The following is a 25,716-nucleotide window of genomic DNA, read 5'->3' as shown; positions in this document are numbered from 1 at the left end:
TGGGCAGGACAGCAGGGATGGGAGCTGATGCTGGGCAGGGCAGCAGGGATGGGAGCTGATGCTGGGCAGGGATGGGAGAGGGGAGAGTGTCAGTGCATCACCCCTGGCCATGGGCAGCAGGGATGGCAGCACAGCTCCCACTCACAGGACAGGAGAAGGGGGAGTGTCAGGACAGCAGTCTTGGCCAGCAGGGCAGGGAATGGGTGCCTGTGAGGTTATTAACCTCTGGTGCTCTAAGGCATCAACTCTGGTGGGTTATCTTAAATAAGCAAAGCAGCTAATATTTGCTAAAAACCTCATTAGTTACAAATACACATCTTATTACAGAGCACATCAGTCTCAAAAGCACACAGAAAAGCAATGGCAAAAGAAGTAGCAAAAGCAAAAGCAAGTGGCAAGAAGCACCAACTCTCCCCAATACATACTCCTATACAGGGTTTTCCCAACAAGCTAAGACACAAGCTCAGACCACCACTCCTTAACCTATTGAATTCTAGTTTCTTAGCACACCAGGTTATGTATAGCTTGCATACAACCTATCTTGTTCTATCTAAAAAATGTAAGCAATGTTCTTACTATAGCTCTATTATGTCTAAGTCCTGTCTACAACTGTGGGCCTGGAGCCTCTGCTGAAAACATTAGCATGTTTTTCAACCTTCACTAGAACTCACACTGCAACTTTGGCATTTGAAACCTTTAACTTACTAAAAGCATTAGAGCTGACCCTAAAACTTACTGACTTCTACTTAAACGTCTACTTTATGTGTGAGTGGCTTAATATGCTTCAATCCATCCAAAGGCTTTAATTCAGTCCCTGCACTTTGATTTCTCTCTGAAGAATTCAGAGACCCCTGACTTACTAACTCCAACAGCACCAGTGCAACCCAAAGAGGAGGGAAAGGAAGAAAAGTGAGGGGTGAACGTGAAGGGCAGGTGTAAAGCAAGGCTGGGCCTTACCCCCAGAAAATGCAAAAGTCTGCAGCTGTTAGAGCACAGGTTTCCCATGCAACCCCCTGGTAATGGCAGAGCTGCCATCTCTCAGGGTGCCACAGTGAGCCCACCACTCTGCTCTGTGAGGATTCAGCAGATCCATGGGTGTGCAAATTCGCCCCTTCAGTGGCAACTTTTTTACACAACATCCCCTTCCCCTTTAGAGCTGGCAATGTTCTGAAATCAGCAAGTAAACCTTTAAAATATAGAAGTTCTCTTTGTTCTTCATGAAGCTAGAAATTATGAAATAATATAATTGGCTCCATTATTTGAATAGAACTTTAAAAAAAATTTAAAAATCATTTGATCTTGCTGGAAAAACATCTTTTGAAACAGGAAGTAATGGCTTCAATACCCTTAAAATATTTTTAATAGTAATTACTTGCAGTTGCTTCTCTCTAAAAGTTGGAGAAAGGGCATCTTGAATGCATTACAGTAAGTTCAGCCCAAGTGAGTCTGCTTTCAAGTATGCTAGAAAGGATATCCACAGTAATAGGATTAGTACAAAGAGAACTTGTATTTAAAATCCTAAGGTTAATTTGTCTTGGTTCCACCCCTCCAAAAATTTTTTTAACAAATTTCAATTGCCAGTCATTACTTAATGATGTTTCACTCCTAAATGCTCACAAAATATATCTAACACCTGCTGGGAAAAATTATCCATAAAGGTTATCTCAGTAAGGTGTGGATGTAAAATGTCAAAGGACAACTTCATCTCTTTCTACTTCTTCATCCCCCACCCTTACTACAGCAGGAAAACCAGGGGAATGTTTGCAAAGCTGTCAGACAGGCAGGAACCTGCTTCCCTCCAGCCTCTCTCAAGAGAGCCTTGGGATGTCCTTATTTAAGCTATCAGGGTGTCCAAAGGTAGAAAACTGAAGGCAGAGGAAATGAATAATTTACTAAAGCTTTGCTGTAGAGCAGCAGACCACAAGACCTGCCACTGTCACCTGCAGGACAAGTGAACAGTGAGGCCACGAGGCACCTCCTGCCTGTGTGCAGGGCAGGGACCCTGCTGCCACAGGGCACAGGAGCACAGGTACGTTACCCTGGCCTCAGGACAACAACTTGTTGGCTCCAGTCCTCTTTTCTTATGGTTTCAGAACTCTGCTATTCCCCTGGTCTGGAAAAAAATGTGGTTAAACACTTCACTTTGTGACCCTCACAAACCCCAATGTATTTAATGCACCATCTTCTGTCCTAGTGGTATGTATTAGACTTTCTGCAGCTTTGAAATGAAAACTAATTAAAATAGCAATGTTCTGGAAACCAGAGAATCTGAGAGTCTGATGAAGGTTTGAGATTTGTGACTGCAGAGACAGAGACTTTTCATTGGTAAATGCAGCCCATGGCGAGAGACACATTAGTTAAGGTCAGAGTTTCAACATTTTTGTCTTCTCTGTTCCTGGTGTTTCTCAGATTGTTTTTACCTTTTCTGTTATTTGGGTTTCACCTATTTATTTACTTGTCTCCTGTAGCCAATGAGCAGAAGAGAGGTCTGATTGCATTCAGTGGGTGAGTGTTACAGTCAATGGTCTCTGCTCTTCCTCTTGAGTATGCTGTGCTGTGCATTGGTGGAACTGGCTAAAATACCTCCTGTGTATCTCCTGGAATCAGCCCAAGATAGTTTTGCCAATGCAGTGTCTCTCATCAGTACCATCTTTCCTATATTAATGTTTCTGTGACAGGATTTTTTTCTTTTTGCCTACACAATATCTTGATAATGAGGTTCATTGACTCTACCTGATAGAGGCATTTTGCACCTATACCAAAGAACTTTGAAGAAAGAAAGTCTTTACAACCCCCCAGAAAACCTGTCCAGGTAAAGTCTGATGTGTGACACGTATGCATGTTCCCATTCATTGTGGTGTTAGATGGGTAACAAAAGCATAGAAATACCTTGGGAGTATGAAGGGACTGTTTCTGTTCCTTAAGCTTTGATAACACGTTGACATCCTTAGTGAAACTACAGAAAGGGTCAATATCCTTTGCTGTCTTTTCCAGTGACATGTTTTGGAATATTTCTCCTTTTGTTCACATGCCCTCTCTGTTCTCAGGTGAATACAGTTGTAGCTCTCTCTTCTGGACAGCTCTTCTCTGTTTTGTGCTGTGTCATAGAGATACAGATATCTGACAGCTGCAAAACATGCCTCAGATAATTCACTGAATCCTGGTGGTGTGACAAGCAAAACCCTTCAAAATCCCCACTGCTTTTGTAACTGCATGACAGGAAACCCCTGATGTTGGGTTCATAAAGGATGGCTTTGCAGGACTGTGAGGAAATCCTCACTGTTGTTTTGGAGGTTTTAAAAAAAATCTCCGCTATCATTTTTGTTACAAAGTTTGCATCTCTTTTCAAGTTCATGACCTTGACAACATAAATGCATACAAAACTTCATCACTGGGATGATACATTTTTTGTAATTTGTTGTCTTAAACAGTCATTTCCCCCTGCAGATACTCTTGTCCCTTATGCCAGTCTCTCCTTCTTTTTTTTGCAATATGTGAAAGCATTGGCTCCAGCTGTTCTGTTGTTTGGAAAGACCTCAACACAGCTGGTGATAACAGAGAGAAATGTTGTTTAGTGGGCTCAGAAGGACCTGATGGCTGCTAGCAGATTCCTGGTGGGTGGGCAGTGCTGCTGCTGCCCTGCTGGGGCAGTCCACGTGCCAGGGTCCTCTCTGGGTGTGCTGCAGACCTACCAACACAGGCAGATTATTATTCTGGACCCTCTTTTTCAGTGTGAGTGTTGAGAAGGGAGAGTAAGGTGTAAGCACAGCCTTTGCCCTGCTGGGATCACACTGAGCACTGTTCTGTGGTTTCTGTCATAGCACATTGTTTCCCTTTCCTGGATTAATCCCAAAAATACAGAAAGGTTTCTAATAAGGCCGGTTGTGTTATCTGATATCTTTGTAATTACAGGAGCATGAGCTCTGGCATGCACTTCTGTATCCCCCCAAATGACTCTACTGCAAAGAAAGTTTCTCTTCATATTCCTAAGTAATAAATCTTTTGTAGCCACCCCCATATTGCTAATATTCATCAGGGAAGGCTAGATAGTCAACAGCAGAATCCACAAAGGGTTGCATGTGTGGTCACAGAAGAAGAAGGGTTAGAGCTGGAGCACTCTCTGTGTCCCATAAATGTCTCCTGAGTCTGTGCACCAAGGCCACCCCTGAAAGTTTGGGGTATTAGCAGCAGTTCTTGTGCACCAGGTGAACTCAGGCATGGATTCTCTGTTGCTCACCCACTGCTTTCAGGTGCTTATTCCCTTTTTTGCTCTTCATCTGCATGTATTTGGACCTACTGACTTGCAGGGGAAGGGCTTGTGTGTGGATGTGGCTTGCCAAGGAGCCAGCTTGCAGCATGATCTCACAATGCAAAAACTCCTCTTTCTGAGTCTCTTCTGCAAGAATAGCTGAGATAATCAAGCCTTCAAAGCAAATGGAGGGAAAAAAACCAACCCTCAAACCAAACCTCAAAATTTTAGCCAGGGCTATTTCCAAGCTCTGTCAGCAATGCTTAAGTGACCTGGGACTCCTATGAGAGCAGAAGATGTAGGTGGAAAAATTTCACACACAAAGAAAGAGAAAAAAGGAAAAGCATATGCACAGCAGGCCTGTGAAACAGCAGTGCTAGAAGACAATTTTTAAAGGTCAGAATTATTATAAGACATTAATTAGCAGACTGATAATGCTCAAATTGCCTTAGCAAATTTAGACACTGTGTAAGGCCACATGCTGCAAGGGGTGCAGCCACCTGAAAAGAATTTGGACACTTTAACAGAAAATATGTCCTGCTCAGAACAGAGCTAGAAGAGCATAATGACAAAACAATATGACTTCCCTAAAGTAATTAGGAGGTGGTAGTGAGAGTAAATAAGCTTTTGCAGAGCACAGTGTTAGTGAGCCAAATGAGAGCACATAAACTGTGTGTCAGTGCAGGAGAGAGAAGACAGCTAATCCTGGATTTGAACAGTGGTACTTGAGCTGCTAGCAAAAGCAAAACTGTCTTTGCAAAGTGGGGGAATTACAAAACAAATTGAATATATTTACAATTCCTGATCCCAAATGTTCCCCAGTCATCAAAAGTCTTTGGTGCATCAGTGAGGTTTCATTTGGCCCCTAGAGACCTCGGGTAGGTTACATAGATGTCAGGAGCAGTAGTTTCTATGCATTTGCATTTCTAAGAGAAATTAATAAAAAGTAAATCTGAAGCATATTTATTTTTTCTTTCTCTTAAATTCAAAGTAGACCATGGCTAGAATGTATTCCTTGCAATTCAGGAATTATTTTGCTACTTCTTTTTTGATAGTATTGGCTAAAGAAATATCTATACACTTATTTAGGGGACTTATCTGTTTATCTGGTAATTTTGTGCATATTTTAACAATAGTAACAACTTTAACAAAGTAGCTGTTGAAGGGGAGTAATAATTAACTTTTAAGTTTTCTTCCTTTTTATGGGATGTTGAAATGCAGAATTAAAACTGAATTTTGAAGATGGTTATATTTAGGGAATTGGTTTCATTAATTGTAGACAGAGCATTTCTGAAGCTTGTAGAGGCATTTGGCTTGCATCTCTAGCCTTTCAGCTTATAAAAGTGCACAGTGCAGGGTAGGTATATGGCATTTGTACTCAACTTATCTATAAATATAAAGGCTTTTTATATCATACTTAGATATGGAAGACATGTATGTGTCTCATATATATATATATATATATATATAAATGTGTGTGTGTGTATTCTTAGCAACATTTGCCAATATATGGTTCTACTACTGCAACATTATCTTAAATTGCCTGTTAGAAGTAGTTGTGAAACCTATATCTGTCTTCTCAACTGCATGAAGAAAATTCTAGTTAATGTTTTACTGCAAGCTCTGTGATAGAGTATAAAAAGAGTTGGAAAGAGAATCATGTCTAATATTTTTCCATTATGAATTTCCATTGAATTGGCTCAACAGCCCAAGATAAAGTCAGCTGAAGATTTCTTTTATTTTCTTCTTCATTTTTGATGGGGACATGTAGATTGAGGTTAGAACTCTCCAAAGATTATCCTCTGAGTGCCAGCTTTTAATGAATCCCATTTGTTTTCTTGATTAAGTCTGCTATTACCCCTGTTTAGTCTTGTCACGAGTCCATTAGCAGAATTTTCATATCATGGTTTAGAAAAGAAATTAGCCTGGGAAAGCAGCAGTCAATTTTCAGTGTATTTAATATAGTTTACAATTTATGAATTCAGGAACCTGTAGCCTCACAACTATCTATTAAAATAAAAACAACCCAAACAACTGTTCTTTGTGGTGAAATTCACAGGTCAGTAAGGGCTGCAGTCAAATACCAAGCTGTGGTGATAACACTGTGTATCACCAGTGTACACAAGGCCACAAGGGCTCTTTGGTGAACCTGACAGGCTGTGTCAGATCTATGATTTGTGCAGCAGAAGCTTCTTTAGGAAGAATCAACTCTCAAAAGGTTTGACCTCTTATTTTCAAAAGATAAGTATACAGGAGCTTACTGAGCCTTGTGGTCAGTCACAAAGTACTCAAGAGCTTTGGAAGTGCTTAAAGCCATGTGATGGGTACAGTGAAAAGTGTACACAGGCACAGCAGGATTTTTGGAATTCTTGACTTTCTTGGAAATGTTGTGAGAACAACCCTTTAGGAATTTAAATATCTCCTTCCCTTTCCCTAAATGAAAAGAGCAGCATAGTGTGAGGTGTACTTTTCACATGGCATTTTGTAAATTTCAAGGGCTGCCATTTCAGCCTCTCCTGGAAGTGTGAAAACTTGGACAGTGGAATCTGTAGAACTGCCACAGAAATATTTCAGTGGTGAAAAGAGCCAGAATGAATTGCAGATGAATCATGGGGTTGTGCCCTGCCATTATTCTGTAATGGGAAACATGACTTGGCCATGTGCATGGAAGCCAGCACTGAAATATTTGGACATCATGCCATTACTTAATATTACCCATTCAATGCCCTCTTTCTCTTTTCTTGTTTTCTTTGTGCCACTCTAAATGACTAGGCTGGCCTGCTGGCATTTCTCTTTTTGCTTCTGCTTGTTCTGTTTTCTGTCTCTTTTTCTGTAATTTCTGAAATGGAGTGGGATGCTGATGCTTAGAGCTTAGAGCTCCCACATCACTTTGTATTGGATGAGCAGTGTGAGAAACATCCAGTAATCAAAGTGAAAACAACTCCAATCATATCACTGTTCCACAGGAGCTCCTGAAGATACCTGGAAGAATTTGCTGCATTTCTGGCCCCAGAGGCTGTTATGGAGAACACTAGTTGGTAATCACAGCTTTTTATTATTATTATTAATTTTTTATATATTTTTTTTTTTTTTTAACCTATGGGAATTACTGAAGGAAAATCTTTTCCCATATCCTTTCCAGAGTTGGATTGAAACAGAAGGACCCATTTCATCACTAACCACCTCTAAATTACTTAATTTCTTGGCTGGATGGCAGAGAAATATCTTTACAAAACAGGTAAATGGCCATGACCACCCCTCCAAAAAATTATCTCCTAAGAATAATTCAGATGCTGTAAGGGAAATGTACTCTCACAAAAAGCAGCTTTTCCAAAGCCCTGTAGTTTCCCTGCACAATATTCTCTCTAGCTACAAGCCTCTCTTCCTTTAGTAAATGTATTATAACCCTTTCAGTCTGTTCTGCTTTACATACTCAGCACTATGAATCTCTAACAAGGTTATGGGTGAGTAACAGTTTAAATTACTTTCAAATACAGCTGAAAAGCCTATTATAGATGCAACCTTGAACTTTAATTGTATAAAGACAGCTACTTCCTCAGCATTCACACTAGTGATAAGAGTTTCTTGCTTGTAAGTCTGCCGGGACTTTCTGGCTGTGTTGGCAGCTATTTATTCTGCCTCTAGAATCTGAAAAAAGAAATGCATACATTTAAACACTGCAGCATCACAATATCTATTGAAATGTGTAATGATAAAGGTTGTAACGTTTTTGAGTCGGAGAAGTCAGTCTGGTTAATTATATGTGACTCTTCCTGCTATTTTACTAGGCTACACAAGAGGCTGCTGAAATCCAGCATTTGTTTTCAGATATAGGTTCAAGCTTTTTTAAGGAAATGATTGTAAAGAGCCAGAGAACCTTTGAAATGATGTTGCTCAAAGATTTCCCAGCATTGGCACAAACTAAGCAAATAAGGGTAAGCTCAAAGGATCCATGAAAGATAAACAAAGAATCTCCTTAAGGCTGGCTTATGGAAATGGAAAAATCTGGAAGTGCTATTGTGGTCTCACAGTTTCAAAGCTTTTTGGTACTTCTGATTGAAAAAATCATCACCAAAACAAAACTAGCAAGACCCAAACAAACCCCAGCCAGCACCCCCTTCCCATCCCTCCCCAAAGTCAGTGTATTGGGCTGGAGCAATGGAAGCTCTCTTCACAGCCATGGTGCCTCTCCCATCCCAGGGCCATAGCCAAGGACTTGATGGGAGGGATTATTTCCAGAGCTGAAAATTTGTACTTCATACCTAAGAAATTTCCATTAAACTTGACAAGGAGGGTAGCTGCAGCAAAGGTGTTAACATCTTGATTGAGGTGGAAATGAGTTTGCTGCTCATGCAGTGCCAACAGCTTGCAAACACCTCTCAGACACTGTGCAGCCAGGGGTCTGCTCAGTCCTGGAGCAGCTCTGTAAAACACCAAGTGAAGTTTTCTTTGTTTTGTTTTTACTAACAATGAGCTATGCTATCTCATGTTTGTTAAGCATAGGTATAAACATTTTGCCTTGGATCTATTTGATAAAATAATTCACATCTTCTTTAGATTAAAATACATTTATCAAACTAATTCCCCTTCATTACATCAAGGATAATGGGGTATGAGTATAGCTCCCAGAGAGCTACAAGATGGAGAGCCCTGTAATCCTTCCACTGCCTGCAGTATTCCTTGAGCCTCCCAGACACAAAGCAGTGCTCTGAGCCACTGTCCCTCTCTGGGAGAACATTTGCTCTCCCTTAGTTGAAACTTTTAAAGACATTTTTAGGCCTTAGAATTTGATTCTAACTGCCAGACTTATTAGAACACAAAGACTAGCACATGGAAAAAGAAAATTGGATTCAGAGTTGCACTGAAATTTTGTGATCCCTAGGCATAGATTTGAGATGTCTGTATTTCCTCTTCATTCAGAAAATGAGACATGAATTTTAAAAATGAGACACATTTTGGAAGATTATTTTCTAATTTTATAATTCAGCTAATGAAATGCAGCTAAGTGAATACAGCACATGATATTAATTAACAGGAAGATGCATGTCCTCTTTAGGAAACTTATCAACAGCATTGGTGAAGAGATGTCAGCAGGAGCCCTGGGGTGACAGCATTGAGATATTATGTAGTGGTGCATGGACCAATCCTGAATAATACTGACTTATGCCAACTCCTAAATCAGCTCAGCCCCTTCCTCCTACCCAAATCCTTCCTGTCTGGAAAACAGATTCATTTCTAGGAAGAATGCAATGAGTCCTCATGGTATGGGCTTTTGACTGATTAAACAGTCATATGCCAAGCCCCTTAATGCTGCCACAGAAGGAAGAGAAACTAGTAAAAAAAAAAAAGAATTAATATACTACATTGAGTAACAAAGGCTGTAGCTTTCCTGCTATACAGTAAGCTACTAGAAATATCTAAAAATGCAAAGAAACACTCTACTTCCTTAAATGTTTTTTTCTTTTGAATATTGAACAATTATGCATCTCAGAGGTGGTTAATTTTGTGAGCAGAATATTAATAATTTATGAGTGTGTTAAAGGTATTGATCATACAAGGGTAGAAGCATTATGCTTGAGCTCCTTCTGTAATCCATTAAAAAGGAAGTAAATTGCTTCAGTTTCCTATTAAAATTGGAGGCTAGCAGACTGGAGTTTAAAACGTGTACAGCTGTTTTCCTGTTTAAACTGCAGTCATCCATCTCTGGTGTGGTGGTAACACACCAGGATTTGCTGGGACTCAGCCACAGACATCCACCCAGAGGCTCTTTCTCCTGCCCATGCCCCCTGCAGCCCTGCCTGCCTGAGCCCCTCTGGGCTCTGATCTCTGCAGCCACAGCAGCTGAGCTCCATTCCACCTGCTTGTGGGCTGTCCCTGGACCTGGGACACGGCACTTAGAGGTCAACAGCAGCTATATAAATTCACCTGAGGAAATGGTGGGGAGATATCAACTGTGGAACCAGATCTATAGCTTGACTTTTCTGGTTTTTACCAGCCTTAACCATTTTCTTATGGTTGAGCACAAATACCATAAACATTGTATTTATACAAGGTGAGTACTTGCAGTAAAGTCCATAAGGCTTCTATGGATCCAGGAATTTACCTGGATGTGACAGCATCAGGGACTTAGTATGGCTTTGAATTGTTCCCCATTTTATCATGGTTGCATGAATAAAGCTTTAATCCTTAAGCTCAGGAATGTAGGGTGTTTCTGACAGGAGTGAATGCAATCCCTCTTCTTCTATTCCTGTTCTAAGGTAGAAGAAAGAATGATATAAACCAGAGGAAATAAATAATTGGTGAATAATTTTATTAATCAAATTCCTTCTGGACCACCAATCTCATTATTTGTTTATCAGCCAGGCTTCTACTAAATCTATTCACAATTAAAAAAAAAATTACCAAGTGAAGAGTATTGAACCAATCCTTAATTAGGGCAGCTTAGATGCCTTGTATAATTAACTGGACTTTGTTCATAATTATTTCCTGATAGTTGGAATTGTTTTCCACAAGTAACAGAGCAATAGTAATGGTAACACCAAGAAATCTTTGATTTTTCGGAATAGAATAATGGCCAGGCTTATTGTGCTTAAGTTGCATAAGACTTATTTGTTCCCACTGACAGCTAAAAGTAATCACATCCATTTGTCTGGGAGGTTTTGCAAAATCAGTTCTTTTAGTGTAGAAATAAATACACATCCAAATCTTTGAAATGCATGTTTTCTAATGTGTGTTTTATGATGGGCAGCCTGAGGTGACTCCTCAGACAACTGCATGTGAGTCTTGGTCCTTCAGCAGAGAGAGGGACTGAAGCTGGTGCTCACTGTGACCATGCTGGGTCCTGTCAGTGAAACAAATAACTGAAATCAGCTGTTGCTGATACTACAGAGATTTGCTGGACCACTGCCTCTGATTTCCAGGGAATGAGTATCTGCTCTAATATGAGAAAATAGTAGTCATGTTAGAACTCTGGGCTGTTTGGAATTCATTATGAAGCTGCATGAAAGAGCATGTGGGTTAAACAGGTTCACTGCTAATTAATACCTTTACTCCTAACGAAGTGGCTCCTTGCTCCTGGGGTTAGGCAGAGTGTGAGAAGAAAAACAAGCAGGCAGTTGTCTGCAGGCTCTTTCAGGACTGAAACAGCAAATGAGTTTGTGTAAAGTTTAGGGAGACAAGCACCAGCACAAGGTGTAACTCATCACCACCCTACTTGCAACAGCCCTAAGGCAGCAGGGCTGAATGTGTATTACCAAAATAAGACATAGTTTCTAAAACTTCAGAAAAGTTTCTAAAAGTTCAGAAAACCAGCAAGGGCTTTCTTTGTATAATTTTCTGTGAGATTGGCTCAATGTGAGTAGTGTCTCTGCAAGAGGCCTCGGATGGTGCTATGCTGTGTTCAGGCTAGAAAATGCAGAATGAGTTATGAGAATTGCTCATCAGCCCCTGTCCTCTCTTTCTAGCAAAGATTCCTCTGATCTGCTCATCTACAAGGAACCTGGTGAATTTGGGTCATTGCTTTCAGATCAGCCTGCTGCCAACAGTGCAGCCCAAATCCATAGGCAGCTGAACACTTTCAGGCTGAAGGGATGTGAGCAGTGTGACTCCTGGAGGGTGGGAACCATGGTGTGCAGTGTTGCCCTGACAGCCATTCCTGTTTATGTCCTGTTCATGGATCAACTGACCCATTGCCTATGCATTTTATGGTACTAACTAATGTCTAATTATTTTTTTCACTGTTGAATTCCTTGCAGCTCTCTTTAAAGTTTAGTAGGTAAGAAGATTAAAACATAAATGCCATTAAATATGCTTTAAATATCAGACCTATTGAAATACTTCCAGGTTCTGTATCCTCTTAAAAATAATCCCTATTCAAAACAGAGAGGAAATGTCATCTGCATGAGTGTCTTCTGAGTTTAAGATTGGATTATACAGGGAATTATGTAAAATAGCTTTGGAAATCTGATAATTAAAAAAACTTTGGATGCTTTTATATATGACATTTTAAACCCCTGTAACATTTGGGGAAGTTTTCTGTGTTGTACATGTGCTGTTAACCTCACGTGTAAAATTTTCTTGTATAACTACATATGAATTAATGGTCATAGAGTCTGAATTCAGGTTCAGTCAAGCTGAATGTGCTGGGATTTGAAGGCAATTATTGGATCTACATGAAGTTAAAGCTGGGGTGTGGGCAGATCAGGATGTTGTTGTCAACCACCTTGTGGGATGTCCTCTGTCTCCATAGGGAAGTCAGGAAGAAAATAATCAGATGCTAATGTTAGCTGAATTACTTTGGAATGTCCTCCCATATCATCCCCAAATAGAAGTCCTCAGAATTTCAGTGCCCATTTATTAATGAGCACAGTTAGTCCAGTGAGTCCCTCTGAAAAGGGCCAGAGTCCCATTGCAGCCATTCCAGTTTGCACATCTGAGTGTTGTAGCACAAAAGGCAAACAGGACAAGGCTGCTGCAAGCCCTGCAGGCTGTGTCCAGCACAGAGTGCCAAAGCACCTGTAGGATGCTTTCCATGGGTCTGCTACCAGAGCTGGGAAACAAAGGGGTCCTTACATCAGTGTGACACACCAGGGAACAGAGCTCGTTTCTGGGAAGGGCAGACAGGAGTTCTCTCCAAGGCTGGTAGATATTCTGCTCTGTGGGGCAGCAAGAAAAACCCTTGCACCAGCTTGGTTTGTTGCATCAAGGAATACACAGCACAGGCTTTGGCAAAATGTCACAAGGCCTGGAGGGGAGTGCTGTGATGAGCCCTGGAGCCCGGCTGTGGCCTTGCCATGTCTCTGGCCAGCACACCCCAGCCCTGGGCCACACAAACCATGATGTTTCTGTCTCTGTGGTCACCTCCCCAGGTGCTGGCGTGTGCCTCTTGCCCCTCACGGCTGAGCTGGGAGCCATGCCCACTTATGTAAAAGTGCTCCTGATAAATACTGACCAGAGAATTTAACACAAATATGCAATGAATCTATGAGCTAGTGGGAAATGTTCAAACAAACATTTAGGACAGAGGCTTTCAAAACAGGGCAGGAAAATTCTTATTCCAGCAAGAGGTGACATGAGCATATTCTTTCTTCAGCTGGCTAAGCAACAGCAGGAGTGTTTCCTACTAAACAGCCTCATTAGCATAAGAATAACTACAGGGTAAATTTTCAAGCTCATTCCAAGTGAATTCAAAGGGAGGGGGGGAAATATTCTTTTAATATGCACAACTCATGCAAACAATGATATGAAACTAATTCATTTCATCATATTATCACCATATCATATTAACTTAAAAGAAATAATAATGCAACATGGAAATGTTTGCATATTAGAGAGAACTCTCATTGTACCCTATTAGCACCATATCCTATTAGTATTAGTATTAGTATTGCATTAGGCTATTATGCTACAGTGCTAAAATGATGAAATCCCACTGTGAAAACTGATATTGAATTCTTGTAATGTTTCGGAACCATTTTTAGCACTGAATATAAATAATTCATGGGAGCAGATCTAATGAATTGATGAAAAACCCCCATCCCTTGACATTGTGAGAGTATTTATGAATGTAAAGTCATGAACAGATTTTTTTTTTAATGGAGATGGGCTGGGATGAAATATCTGGTTTATCACTTGACCCAGTGTGCTTATGTCACACAGAGCATCAGGCTGAGTAGCCACGTTTCTCAGTTAACATGGCAAAGGTGGTGTCTCAGAAGTGGCCTGTTCCAGGATCAGAGGTGCACAGCTCACCTTTCCAAATGGGCTGTCTCAGGGAGCTCTCCATGATGTACTGAGACCCCTGAGCAATGAGACCCTGCCCAGCACAGGGTCACTGCACTAATGCCACTCTGGTCCATCTGCATTGGCTTCTTGAGTTGTTAAGATCTGAGACTAATAGCTAAATGCTAATGAGGAAATATGTATTTAACTCGCAGGCTTTTATGGAATTATCCTTTCACTTACCCAGCATTTAGTGCTATGGTGTGATTGCAAGGGTAGTTATTACCACAGGCAGTGCTGAACTTTGTTTTATGCAGATGTATTGCTGGCAAACTGGATCCCATGACTCTTTAGAAGGTAGAGGGCTGTATGATGAATTAGTGAGAATGAACTCAGCCTCTAAGGGCCCCATGAGGAGCAGCTGAAGCAGACAGCATTGCCTGTCCCTGTGCTTAGGAAAAGAGGGAGCGGCTGTGCTGGCACAGGAAGCAGGTGAGCTGTGCTCCGAGTTAGTCACTGATTTACAGGCTAAATTACCATCACCTCCTTCCTTCCTTGCTGCTCTCCAGCGTCTCTTGGCTTATGCTGCAGGTCTCTCCTCTCTCTCCTCTGGCATCCTGCTTTTGTGACTGATTCCATGCAGCACTGATGACCTTCAATCCAAACTGTGCTGCTGCATGACCTGTAGGAGAAATGGTAACAAATCCATTCTTCACAAATCCATTAGTTTCCTTTTCACTGAGGTGTAAATTCAGAACAGGAGATGCAGGGAAAGCAAAGCTGGATTACCATTTCCTTTGCTTTCCAAAAGGACATGAGGATGCTGGCATGCTGTGTACCCTGCCTGCCAGGCTCAAAGAGAAGAGCCCTTCTGAGCCCATGCACGCCATGTCTTAAAAGTTTATTGTGCTCTTCAGGCTTGTCCTTTCTTCAGAAGTCTGGGATGCATCTGCTGTGCCTGCAGTGGGAAACATCAATCAGATGGGAAGAATGACTCTGGTTTCAGTGCAAGAGACAGCAATGTGGGGGAAGTTTCTCTAAAGGTCATCAGGAGTCACAAACTCCCAATACTTTTACCTAGTCTAGAGATTTCAAGGGAAAAAATCCAGCAGCAAGCTAGGGTATGTTTTTGGTTTTGCAGGATACAAGGTCAGTGCATTATGACCTTGCTCAGAGCAGAGAAGGATGCTGGGGAGTGAGATCCCAGGAACAGCATTATGCAGAGTAAGAGTAGTGAAGAAATATGAACTGTACCCTGTAACCCTTGACAGATGTGTTATGCACATTGCTGTTTGCTTCATGACTGGCTTGAGCAATGGATTCATTCAAGAGAAGTTTGATGGTAGGGTAGTGGGGGAGTGTTTGTTTTCTCTCTGTTCATTTATTTCCCCACGCACAGTTTTGGTTTTCTATCCTTTCCTCCAGAAAATACTGCTGTAATCACTGCAGAGATAAAGAGAGAGTTCTGCTTAGCTCCCATTTTTTAGATCAAAACTGGAAAAATTACAAGTGCTTGAAGTTTATCCTGGCCAGTTCAGCTCCTAGTTTTCACTAGTGATATTAAATTACACATATGTTGCTAGTGTAAAATAATTTCAGTTTTTCCTGTAGTCAGTATATAAAGTGTATAAATAACATGTTGGAGAGCTGCTTTTTTTTCCTGTGCTGTATTTTTCTGCTAAGTTGAATAGTGGACTTCACATTTATTTGTAAGGTAGGTAGAAGAGAATTTTCCTCTGAGAGTAGCAGAGACACTTCAGTATTCATTTAATTCATACTGAAAGCAATGGATTTTTTGTAGATGGACCACAATAGCAACACATGCCATCTCTACACCAGCAAATAAAAACATGTGCTTATTTCACCAGAATATTTTTACATAGATATAGATACATAGGAAATGGACCCTAAGTTAACTAAACAGTCAGTATCTTTTTGCTGTGCTTCCAAAGTAGTATTTTAAAATAGATTCAAGCAGCTTGTTGTGGCTTACTGAATTTGTTTATATGGGTCAGCATGGCCTAACTTTTCATGTGGAAGCTCTTCTCCAATTATAACTGTGAATCATTTAAGATGAATGTGACAATTTATGAATTTTTCCATAGCTATGGATATTGGACATTTAGAAAATGCACCTTAACCTCCAAATATTGAATCCTACAATTACTATCAAATGTTGTGGTAAGCTGGAAGCAACTGTTGCTACTAAAGATCACTATATTTTGTTGGAAAAGTGAGGGAGATTGTGGCTGAGATGCTCCCTGTGTCCAGGAAGGAAAAATCTGAAAAATCAGAATGCAAGTCCTGATCTTGGGGCAGAAACAATCCCCAGGGATGGAGCCCATGGGGTGGTTTCAGTCACTGCCCCTGGGGCTGGTCTGAGTGCTATGGCAGTGTGTCCCTGGCTGATGTCCCACCTGTCCTTGCTGGTGGCACCTGCCAGGCTGCAGAAGGGGGAGCTCCCATTCTGGAGAGATGCAATTTCCTCTGCCCATGAGGTAAACTTTGCCAGTCAACAGGTATGGTGTACCCCAGCTTTAGGAAATGCCTTTTCCATTATCAACTAAAAATTGCCATATGCTTTATTAAGATTCTGGCTGTTGCAGTGAAATATCTAATAGAAAATATTATTGCAGATTGGACTGTTTCAGTGCTGGCATTATTTTTGACATTCATGAACAGCTCTTTCAGTGGCAAATTGGATCTCCCACAGAGCCTGGTATTCAAACAGCCTACAGTTTTCTGGGCACAAGTCTTCATGTCTACTTGCCACTCTAAAACCCTATTTTAATCCTGAGTTTGAAGCTTAGATTTTGTTTCTGCTCCCTGAGAGTGAATAAGACTGGTGAGATTCAGCTTTTGCACTTGCTTGCATTTGGCTGCTGTGGGGATAGGGATGGCTGCTGTATAACTTAGCAGCTCCCAAATGTATTTATTTCAGTATTCCACAGCTCTGTGCTTCCTATCATCCCCCATAGCTGAGGACTGCAGACTCTTCCTGGCTGCTGCAATTTTTGGTCCCACTGCAGGTGAGGCAGACACATCTGCATGGCATATTGCAGTAGGATATCAGGAATAGCCCAGTGGGGCTGTGAAAGAGCCATCAGATCCACAGATTTCCCTTCTTTTTGGGTAGCCTGAATCTCTGTACATTTCCCTGGGATGCAGACACACTCCAGTAATAACTGAGTTGTATTGCTCTAGGAAAAACTCTTCTTGTGCGTGCTGTACTCCTTCATCTTGCCAGGGATCACTGAGAGACCAGGGCAAGGGCCAATGTCCCAGACTGTTCCCCTGGATATCTGCCCAACCTTTTTTCTTCCACACCTCTGATACATCTCTACCATACATCTCCTACAGTCTTTGTTTCCCTGTTCATTCATGTTTCTGATGCCGAAAATCTAAAGCCAGACCCCCAGTAGTATTGACCTCCTTGTGCCTGTGTCTGTTTCTAAATAGCAGGGGGGGAGAATTTCTATCAGAATCAGAAAGTACATGGGTTGAAGATGTCTGCAGCTGTGTGTGAGCTGGATTGAAAGCAGCTCAGCTCCTTAAATATTCAGTTTGGTTTATCATGGTGAATACAGCAAACTTGTCTTGTTTCCCAGAGTATCTCTCAAGCTCAGCCACCTCAACCTGAGCTTATAGGCTGGGACCATGAGCTGAGGTCTCCAGGAGCTGGAGAAGCCTGGATCCAGGGTGATATTAGTGCCTCTATCCAAGGTGCAGGAGGAGGGAGCTGGGGTGGGGATGATGTGGGAGACAGCCTCTCTTCTAGCAACACCAGGATGGTGAGAGGGAGCCCTGCCACCCCGGGCAGGCAAATGTGACAGTGCTGTCACTGTGCTCCAAGGGGTAAAAATGGAGTCTGCAGAAGCTGCCGTTGGTTTTTGGAAAACAAAAGCCATAATCTTAGGAGGCTTCAGGAATCTGAGCAGTTCTTCAGAGCATTTAGTTTATAAAAGAAGAAGTCATCAGTGTAATCTATTTTTTTGTGATAAGTATTATGAGTGCTCATCTGATGAAATGCTAAATGAGCTATGCCGTGTCACTGCTGGAAAGATTTCATTACATGGAGGAAGTTCTGGGTGCTCATTTTCTGAGAAATCAAAATTTCTCAGAACAGTGACTCTCTCCAGCAGCTCTGTTATTGGAAAGGAACACCAAGATTGGTACAGATAAAACCATAAACTTGTGAACAGTCATGGATGTGACCAGTGAGGGGACAAAACCATGGAGATGACATGGATCTTAGGCAGATGTTGAGATGGTTCTGAGAACAGTTAATGAGCTGGAAGGTCAGACTCATAGAGGGATGGCAAGATTGTGCTGGTGCCCAGTTCAGAAAGGGACTAAACCAGGAGGGGGCTGCATCCACAGATCAGTGTGGGTGGGTGCACTTGGTGACACTGCTGGGTCCACATTCAGTTGTGCCTGGACAGAATTTATTGCACTGTGGAAGAGGGCCCATAGGTGCAAAGAAAGCAATGGCTTGGGAAAGCAGGCCCAGAATTGTCACTGGAAGCATGGCCCAAGTCATGGCCTGGCCCTGCTGTTGCTGAGCTCCTAGGGCAGGCTTGCACTGACCTGGGATCAGGTTTAAGCCCAGCTCCTGGGGCAGGACTCACCTGCCAGAGCAGGGGCCAGCCCATGCTGGCCTGGCAGGATCCTGGCAGGCAGGGGATGCTCTGCACCTTCTGCAGCACAGGGCTCTGCCAAGCAACAGCAAAGGCAATGGTGGCATGCCTGTGGATTTCATGTGAATTTAACAGGCTTCTGCACAGGGAAAACACCTTGCACTTGGCAGGATAATAGCTGAATTGCTCAGAGTCCAATTACAATCTAATCTTGCTAATTCATGCCCATAACTGGAGATTCAGTGAGAATGACAAAACTTTTGCAAGTCGTGGAGTAAGTGGTACACACATTTTAAGAAGTGTGGCTAATGCATTACGAATTCATTATCACCTTGCAAACTTCTTTACACTCTGGAAAAGGATGAATGCTCTTAATTCATTTATTTTGACAAGGTTTGTTTCTTAAACATCTTTTGTTATAGCTGACAAGTTTGTACTGTTAAAAAAAGAAGTAATGAATTGTAATTAAGGAGACATTATAATAGCCCCTTCTTAGCCAGCCTGTGCCATTTTTTTGGTTACAGCTTGTGGCAGGTGTGGATAGAATTGATTGTGTGGCACTTCACTCTGCTCACAAAAGCTGCTGATGCAGCCAGTGCTGAGGAAGTCCCTTCTGCAAAACAGTAATTGCAACGACTCCATTTGTCTTTCTGTTGAGGAACTGCTGCTTTTTACAAAATCAACAAAGTAAACAAACAAAATAGTTTTCATTTGGCATAATATCTTAGGGGAAAAAAAAAAAAAAGTTAAAAAGGAATCTTTTCTGTCATAAGGAGGGTATCTCTGCCACTCTGACAACGTGCCCATGGAAAGAGTTTGATGGGATGTTTATTGCTATTCTTAAAATCCTACTGTTCTGTTCACTGCTAACATACTGTATCTCATTGAATAAGAAATACAGTTTGGAGGAAAACAGATCAGATTGCAGGTCAGAGGCTCTGCAAAGATGGGATTTGAACCTAAGCACAGCAACCTTGAGGCAGGGGCTGCCCTTCCTGGGAAGGCAGGTGTGCAGGGGTGATGGCCAGGGCCCTTGGGCTGGGCTGGGAGCAGGGTCAGCTCCTGGCAGGAGCCCAGGGCTGCAGGCTGCCCCTGCCTCCAGCACAGCCACAGCTGCCTGGGTCTGCCCGTGTGCAGGGAAACCTGCAGCTGAAACAGACTGAGCAAAGACCAGAGCCCTTCCAGGAAACGTGGTTGTCAATACAGCGAGAGCCCTGAATTAGGAATTCAGCAATGATTGCTGCATTAGATGAGTATCATTTTGTCAATTAACCTTTTACAATTCATAGTTTATTATAGCCTAGAACAATCCACTTTTAAATGCTTTTTTTTTTTTTTTTTTAAACATTACTCTTGCTGCTTTAAACACTTACTACCTGCTCTTTACCCTTTGAACATAGACTGCTTTACTTGCTTAGCATAATGTATAACCCTAGGTCACAAAGCTAAAGAAAACCTTTCTAATTTATGGAGGATTTCATTGTAGCTGAATGTTTTGAAGAATTTCCTAACTTTCTGATGGCATTCAGGCTGACCAAGGATACAAGTGTATCTGTGTTCCTGGGTCCGACCACTTTACCCTGCTATAATTTAAGCTTTTAATTTCATAACCTATGTTGCCCTGGCTACTTAGCAAAAGAAAAAAGCATTCTTAGTCAAGACTATGTAATAGAGAGTTCTTCTGCTACAGCAGATAAAATGACAATGACCAAGTAATTATCATAAAAATTATTTTCTAAAAATACTCTACTTTAAAAATAAAATCTCTGTTGTAGGAAGGGGAACAGAGTAGTTTTGGTGAAAAACACTTGAAAAAATGGTGATATGGTTCTTTTGCTATATACATACAATTTTTTTTTTTGCTAGAAATAGTGTTGCTGTAGCTGCAATGGTAAAAGTGTAGGAGAGAGGGAAAGGTTTGCAGAGAGAAGTGGTATTTTTTATTAAAACAGTTGATATAGATGAAAAAAAGCATAAATGCTTTCAGAGGGCTTGTGTGACTGAGAGCTTTTTCTTTTTTTCCCCCCCCAACTATTTCAGCTGTCTAATAAATGATACTCTCTCTGCCTGTAAACCTTACTATTTTTTGTATATAGATGTTTCTGCACATGTGATTTCTCCACTAAAATGTCAAATAATTCTAAAATTCCTGAAACTGGTATAATTCAGTAAAAGTTGATTATGAAATACTAAAAGAATTAAAATGCTTCCTTCAAATGCTGAGAACTTGGGATTGGCTTTGTGTGTGAAAGAGGATAATTGTAACCCATGAAGGAACTGCACACAAATAATAAAATGTGGTCAACTCTTCCTTTCAGCAGCTTTGAAGCAGCAGTAATCTAACAAAGCACCTTGCTCTTGCTGTGCTGACAATGAGTCCAGTGTACAAAAAAAGAAATTAAACAAAAAAAGACATTTTAATTTCAAGGTTCACTGGAAAAAACATGAAAAAAAAAATCAATGTTTGCCAAAGAGAAAGACAAACTCTGAAGGGAAATGAAAAAATGTATTTACAAGATTCAAAGAGAACTCTATAAATAATGGGACAATAAAAAAAGGAAATAAAATATTTGTCCCTCTTAACTCTAAATATGCAGGTAATACTTCCAATAAATCTAGTACATGAAATTGCCTTAAGGACTCATCCAATTATATTGTTATCAAAAAATTATTAGGAAAACCAAAATAAGGCAGCCATGGTGCCTGTGCACACCCAGCTGAGCCCATTGGCACCGAGGCTTATGGAAAGCAGTCCCTGGAGCTGGGAGCAGCAGCAGCAGCATCCCTCAGCCCTGGGATGGAGGCACAGGGGCTGCTCTGCAGTGTCTCACTGCCATTCTGAGCCTGTGAGCCAGCCCAAGCCTGCCTGCACCTACCACTGCATAATTAACTCAAATGGGTTTGATTAGATCCCCCAGTGTGTGGGTGACTCAGGGATGAGCAGGGTCAGTCTCAGGAGTGTAGCCAGGGCTGTTGGGGTAACCCCTTCTCTACCTGCACCTCCTCCCAAGGCTGCTTTCTCTGAGATTAAATTGATTTTCCACAAGAACTAGTGCCAAAGATCAGGCCTAGTCTCTCTGCCAGTTCTCTAATGCCTTTCTCCCTATTAGTTTTCTGATATTCAGCTATTGGAGCTTTTCAGTAAGAATGTTTAGATCTTATATATGCTTTGTCTGACATATCAAATATTTTATAAACTTTATCCATTTAATTCTCCTGCAGTGTGCAGTGTGCTGAAGTGGCATTATGTTCACTTGACTGATAAGAAGATTTACATCCACACAAAGCCAGATTGGAAGGTCTGGGGTAAGGACTGGGCTCAGAGCTCCAGATGTGGAGATAACCAGCTGCCTGCTTACAGAGCTAGCTCAAAAAGATCTGTCTCACCCCAGGGTGACCCTGAAGGTCAGGCTTGGATTCCCTTATTACAGGCACCTTTTTGTTTCAGCTTTGGCTAAACCTGACTGAATGTGGGGGGTTGTATTGGCCCTAGCTAAAGGCTACCCTTCATTTCAGATAACAGAGCAGGTAAGCTTCCTTAGGAAACCAAGAGGGCTCTAAACTGAAAAGGAGGCATGAATCACCACTGCAACAACTGCATGTGTGAAATTATTCAGAAATTATCTTCTAGGCACATATGCACAGTGATGCTTCTGTCTGTGAAATAGAAAAAGAAGCAGCACAGCAGCTCAGGGAGGGAGGGAGCAGTACAAGTGTTGTCCACTAAATATTTCCATGTCTATGGCCTAGAGGAAAGTGACAGAGATAGGATTTGTTGGTTAACTCCTGACTTGTGGTGAAGAACTGTAAGAAAGACTTCATCTCTGGTATTTAAGTGGGTAAATGGGAATTAATCCTGAACCCAAAACCCAAACCACTTCATTTGATCTTCCTACCTCAAAAAATCCAACTTGGTTTATTTTTCCTTCCATTTTTTTTTTTTTTTTCCTCCCCTGGTTAATTGCATCTGTCAGAAGGTACCATAGAACTTTATTTATAGTCACTATGTTGGGCAGCCTGATCAGCATCAAAACCATTTACAAATTGTAAGGTCACCCAAGCATATCAACTATGCTGTGCTGTCCTCAGCCCTCCCGAGCATGCATTGATGCTCCTGGGTTTGGAAATGGTGTTGGTGCTGCTTGGCTGGTTTGCATCTTACTCCAAGAAGCTTTTAAAGAACTCAGCTCCTGAGATAGACAGAAATTTAATGGTTTAAGTGAGGCAATGTCTTGTCAGCTGAAGAGCTGGTTCAGGGTCTGTAAATATGATCAAATGCACTGAATATGGTTCAGCTTGGATTCACAACTCTGGGAGGAGAAATCAGCTCTTACTGGACAAGAGGATTTTATACCCAATAATTAGACTAAATGAAGCTGTTGCACAGAATGGTGGCAAAGAGCCTCATTTTGTTGGCATGCTATAACATCATATAATACATGAATGTGTAGTGGTAGGTGCTGCTTTCTCCTTCCAAAATTTTTATTACAGCCCTAACCATTGACACTTCATTCCCTGCCAATTCCTCTGCTCCCTTCCCTCGTGCTGGCAAAAATATAGCAGGAGACCTAAAGCTGTAGGCCTTGGCAGGAGCATGTGAGTCTGCTGAACACATACATGCTGATTAATTCATTGCCTTAGCAACTGGAAAGTCTCAGATTATTCTTCCTTGTTTATTGGCCCTTTCAGAGCTAATGTGAGCAGTAACAATCATACATGGGTAAAATACAGCACCCATTAACTGACTGCACCTGCAAGGGCCAAAAAACCCTTTTAATCCCAAAGTCAGATGAGCATTCTTTGGAGCACCATCCCAACAGCCACACCAGCTATGCTGAGTGTACGTGTCACCCAGCTAAATTTTACATGGCAGCACAAGTGTCCAAAGTTTGCCTTTGGTTTGTAGGCACACACAACTGCTCAATGTGCAAGGGGAGAGGGAATCTGACTTTTGGAAAGTACAACTCACCTTTGTTTCTGCAGGGACAGCTGGTGGGTGTGCAGAGGTGCCCAGGTGGTGCTGTGAGCAGGGCACGTGGGGCTGTCTGGGTGTGCTGCAGCCTCACAGCCCCACACTGCAGGTGTAAGGGGGCAGCTGCAGCTTGGTGACACTGCCCTGTGCAGCTGGGGCCCTGTGCAGCTGTGGTGGCCTCTGTGCTGACAGTCCTGTGCTCCCCTGGAAGAGCTACTGAGGGAAGTGCAGAGGGGCTAGCTGGGTATGGAGTAAACACTGCAAAAGGAGCTGCTCCAATCGATGGGGATGTCTCTGCTCAAGTGCAAACATTATGTTCATGTTTCATTCTTTTGATTTAGCTTTTACAGTGCTTATTAGAACAACATTCTTGGCTGAACCCTTGCTGATGAGTGTGTTCCTTGACTCAAAGTCCAAGAATGAAAATCTCTCCAGCTCTGCTGTAATGGATTATGGCAGCTCTAGACTACTGTTCATGTCTTTTAGAACTTCTGCATGGTTTTCACTCTAGAGTGACACCCTGTCCCTCATTCAGGTAATTTTTTTACTTAGGACATCTAAGAGAAGTAATTGGATTGCCTGATTCTCCAAGCTGTCTTTCATCTGGATCCAAAGGCTGCCACACAAGCATCTATACATACATCATCCTGTCTGTTTCTTCAGGAAGACCTTCCAGAAAATCTCCTTTTCTCTGACCATCCATGGCTGTGGGCTCCCTGTGCAGCTGTCCTCACACATTGCACAGTGCTTTAAGACCCTGAAAATGCACAGGAAAAAAGCACTCCCCACTTTGCTCTGGCATCTTTCAAAACCTGCCAGGCTGTGGCAGATTCCCCAGCCTGTTTTGGGGAGCCCACACCGGCAGAGAGTCCTGTCATACCTGGAAAGCACAGGAAGGTCCCAGAGCTCATGTCTTCCTCTATGAGACCCACAGCATTTTCACCACCTCCAAAGTAGCTGCTTCTCTATTTTTCTATTTTTGTGTAAACACAAGCTGCCCGTTGGTAAACTCTGAGCTTAAACATCTAAGTGCTGTCAGGAGGAATCTACACTTGCTTCAAGGCAATTAGGTGACTCATCACTGTGTCCTTTCTTTGGCTGTATGCAGAAAATCAAATCTCCCATGGCTGGATGAAGCCAACTCCTGGCCATCCTTCTATGATCAAGCCCAATTCAAATGCCTGGAAACACTTCCCAGACTGGGCTTAGGGATGTGCTCCTCCACACAGAGCCTGTTGGAGGTGTTGAACTGCAAGCTGTGTGAGCCTGAGGAAATGTACAGAGCCAGTGAAAGGAATGCTGCATACTCCAGACATTTTAGAGTACAGCATGAAATAGCATCTGGATTTCTTCACAGACTTTTTTTTTCATGTCTGTGAAAACTCTGATTCCATATTTACTGAGAAATAACTAAGTAGCAGCCTCTTACTCTGGTGAGACAATTCCATACTGGGAGATTTACTTTGAGTTTGAAACTGCCAGCTAGATATGGTTTGAGGGTATTGGTTTTGAAGGCAGGTATTTATCCCTACATACTCCTTCCACATCCCTTCTTAAAAGATGCACCATTTTTTTGTGAGTTTTTGAAAAAAAAAAACAACCAAAAACTGTCTTTCAGGCTAGTTTTATGCAAAGAAAGTAATGCATCCTGGAGCTCAGAGACTGCTGGGGTTGTATTAATTGATGTCCAGACATGAGGAAGTCTTCTATTTTAAATCAGTCCTCCTCCTGCAAGAAGCATGGAATAATAAGAGGGGCAGCAGAGTACCAGGTAAATGTTGCCATACACCAAAGGACTCTCCCTTTCTCTAGAGCTCTTTTTGGAAACAAGCAGCTATCAAATGAAAACAGATTTACCTGATGCAACCAGTAGTGAAAAGACTGATGTTTGCAAATGCCACAGTACAAACAAATTTTGCCTCTAATAGACTGGTCTTTCAATATATTTTAATGGCTTTTTAATGGTTAGAGTATGGGCAGGGGGAAAAGCCAATGTTTTAGAAGCTCCCCTCAGCCAGATAAAGGTGAGGAATTAATGCTGTTTCAAGTCAATGCTCTTCCAAAAGAACTCTGATAACACAAGTTAGTTAATCTTTTTGTTTCTGCCTGTTTGTGGGAGATCACATTGGGTTTCTCTT

At 41.8% G+C, this 25,716-nt stretch overlaps 1 long non-coding RNA gene across 2 annotated transcripts; it reads left to right on the top strand.

Annotated features, from left to right (window-relative positions):
* The first annotated feature begins 1,930 nt into the window (after window positions 1-1,930).
* Window positions 1,931-25,146, top strand: LOC130256183 (uncharacterized). 2 transcript variants are annotated; one of them, XR_008841069.1, is made up of 4 exons: window positions 1,931-2,029; window positions 7,216-7,287; window positions 7,392-7,487; window positions 24,114-25,146. It is a non-coding gene; the product is annotated as an uncharacterized LOC130256183 (long non-coding RNA). The 2 variants fall into 2 exon arrangements; XR_008841070.1 differs by lacking the exons at window positions 1,931-2,029; window positions 24,114-25,146 and adding an exon at window positions 16,413-16,490 and having other exon boundaries at window positions 6,456-7,287.
* The last annotated feature ends 570 nt before the right edge of the window (window positions 25,147-25,716 follow it).

Source organism: Oenanthe melanoleuca, chromosome 8 (genome assembly GCF_029582105.1).
Source record: "Oenanthe melanoleuca isolate GR-GAL-2019-014 chromosome 8, OMel1.0, whole genome shotgun sequence".
In the NCBI taxonomy this organism is placed as follows: Eukaryota; Metazoa; Chordata; class Aves; order Passeriformes; family Muscicapidae; genus Oenanthe; species Oenanthe melanoleuca.
The sequence above is the reverse complement of the archived record's forward strand: the minus strand, read 5'-3'. Positions and strand labels throughout refer to the sequence as shown.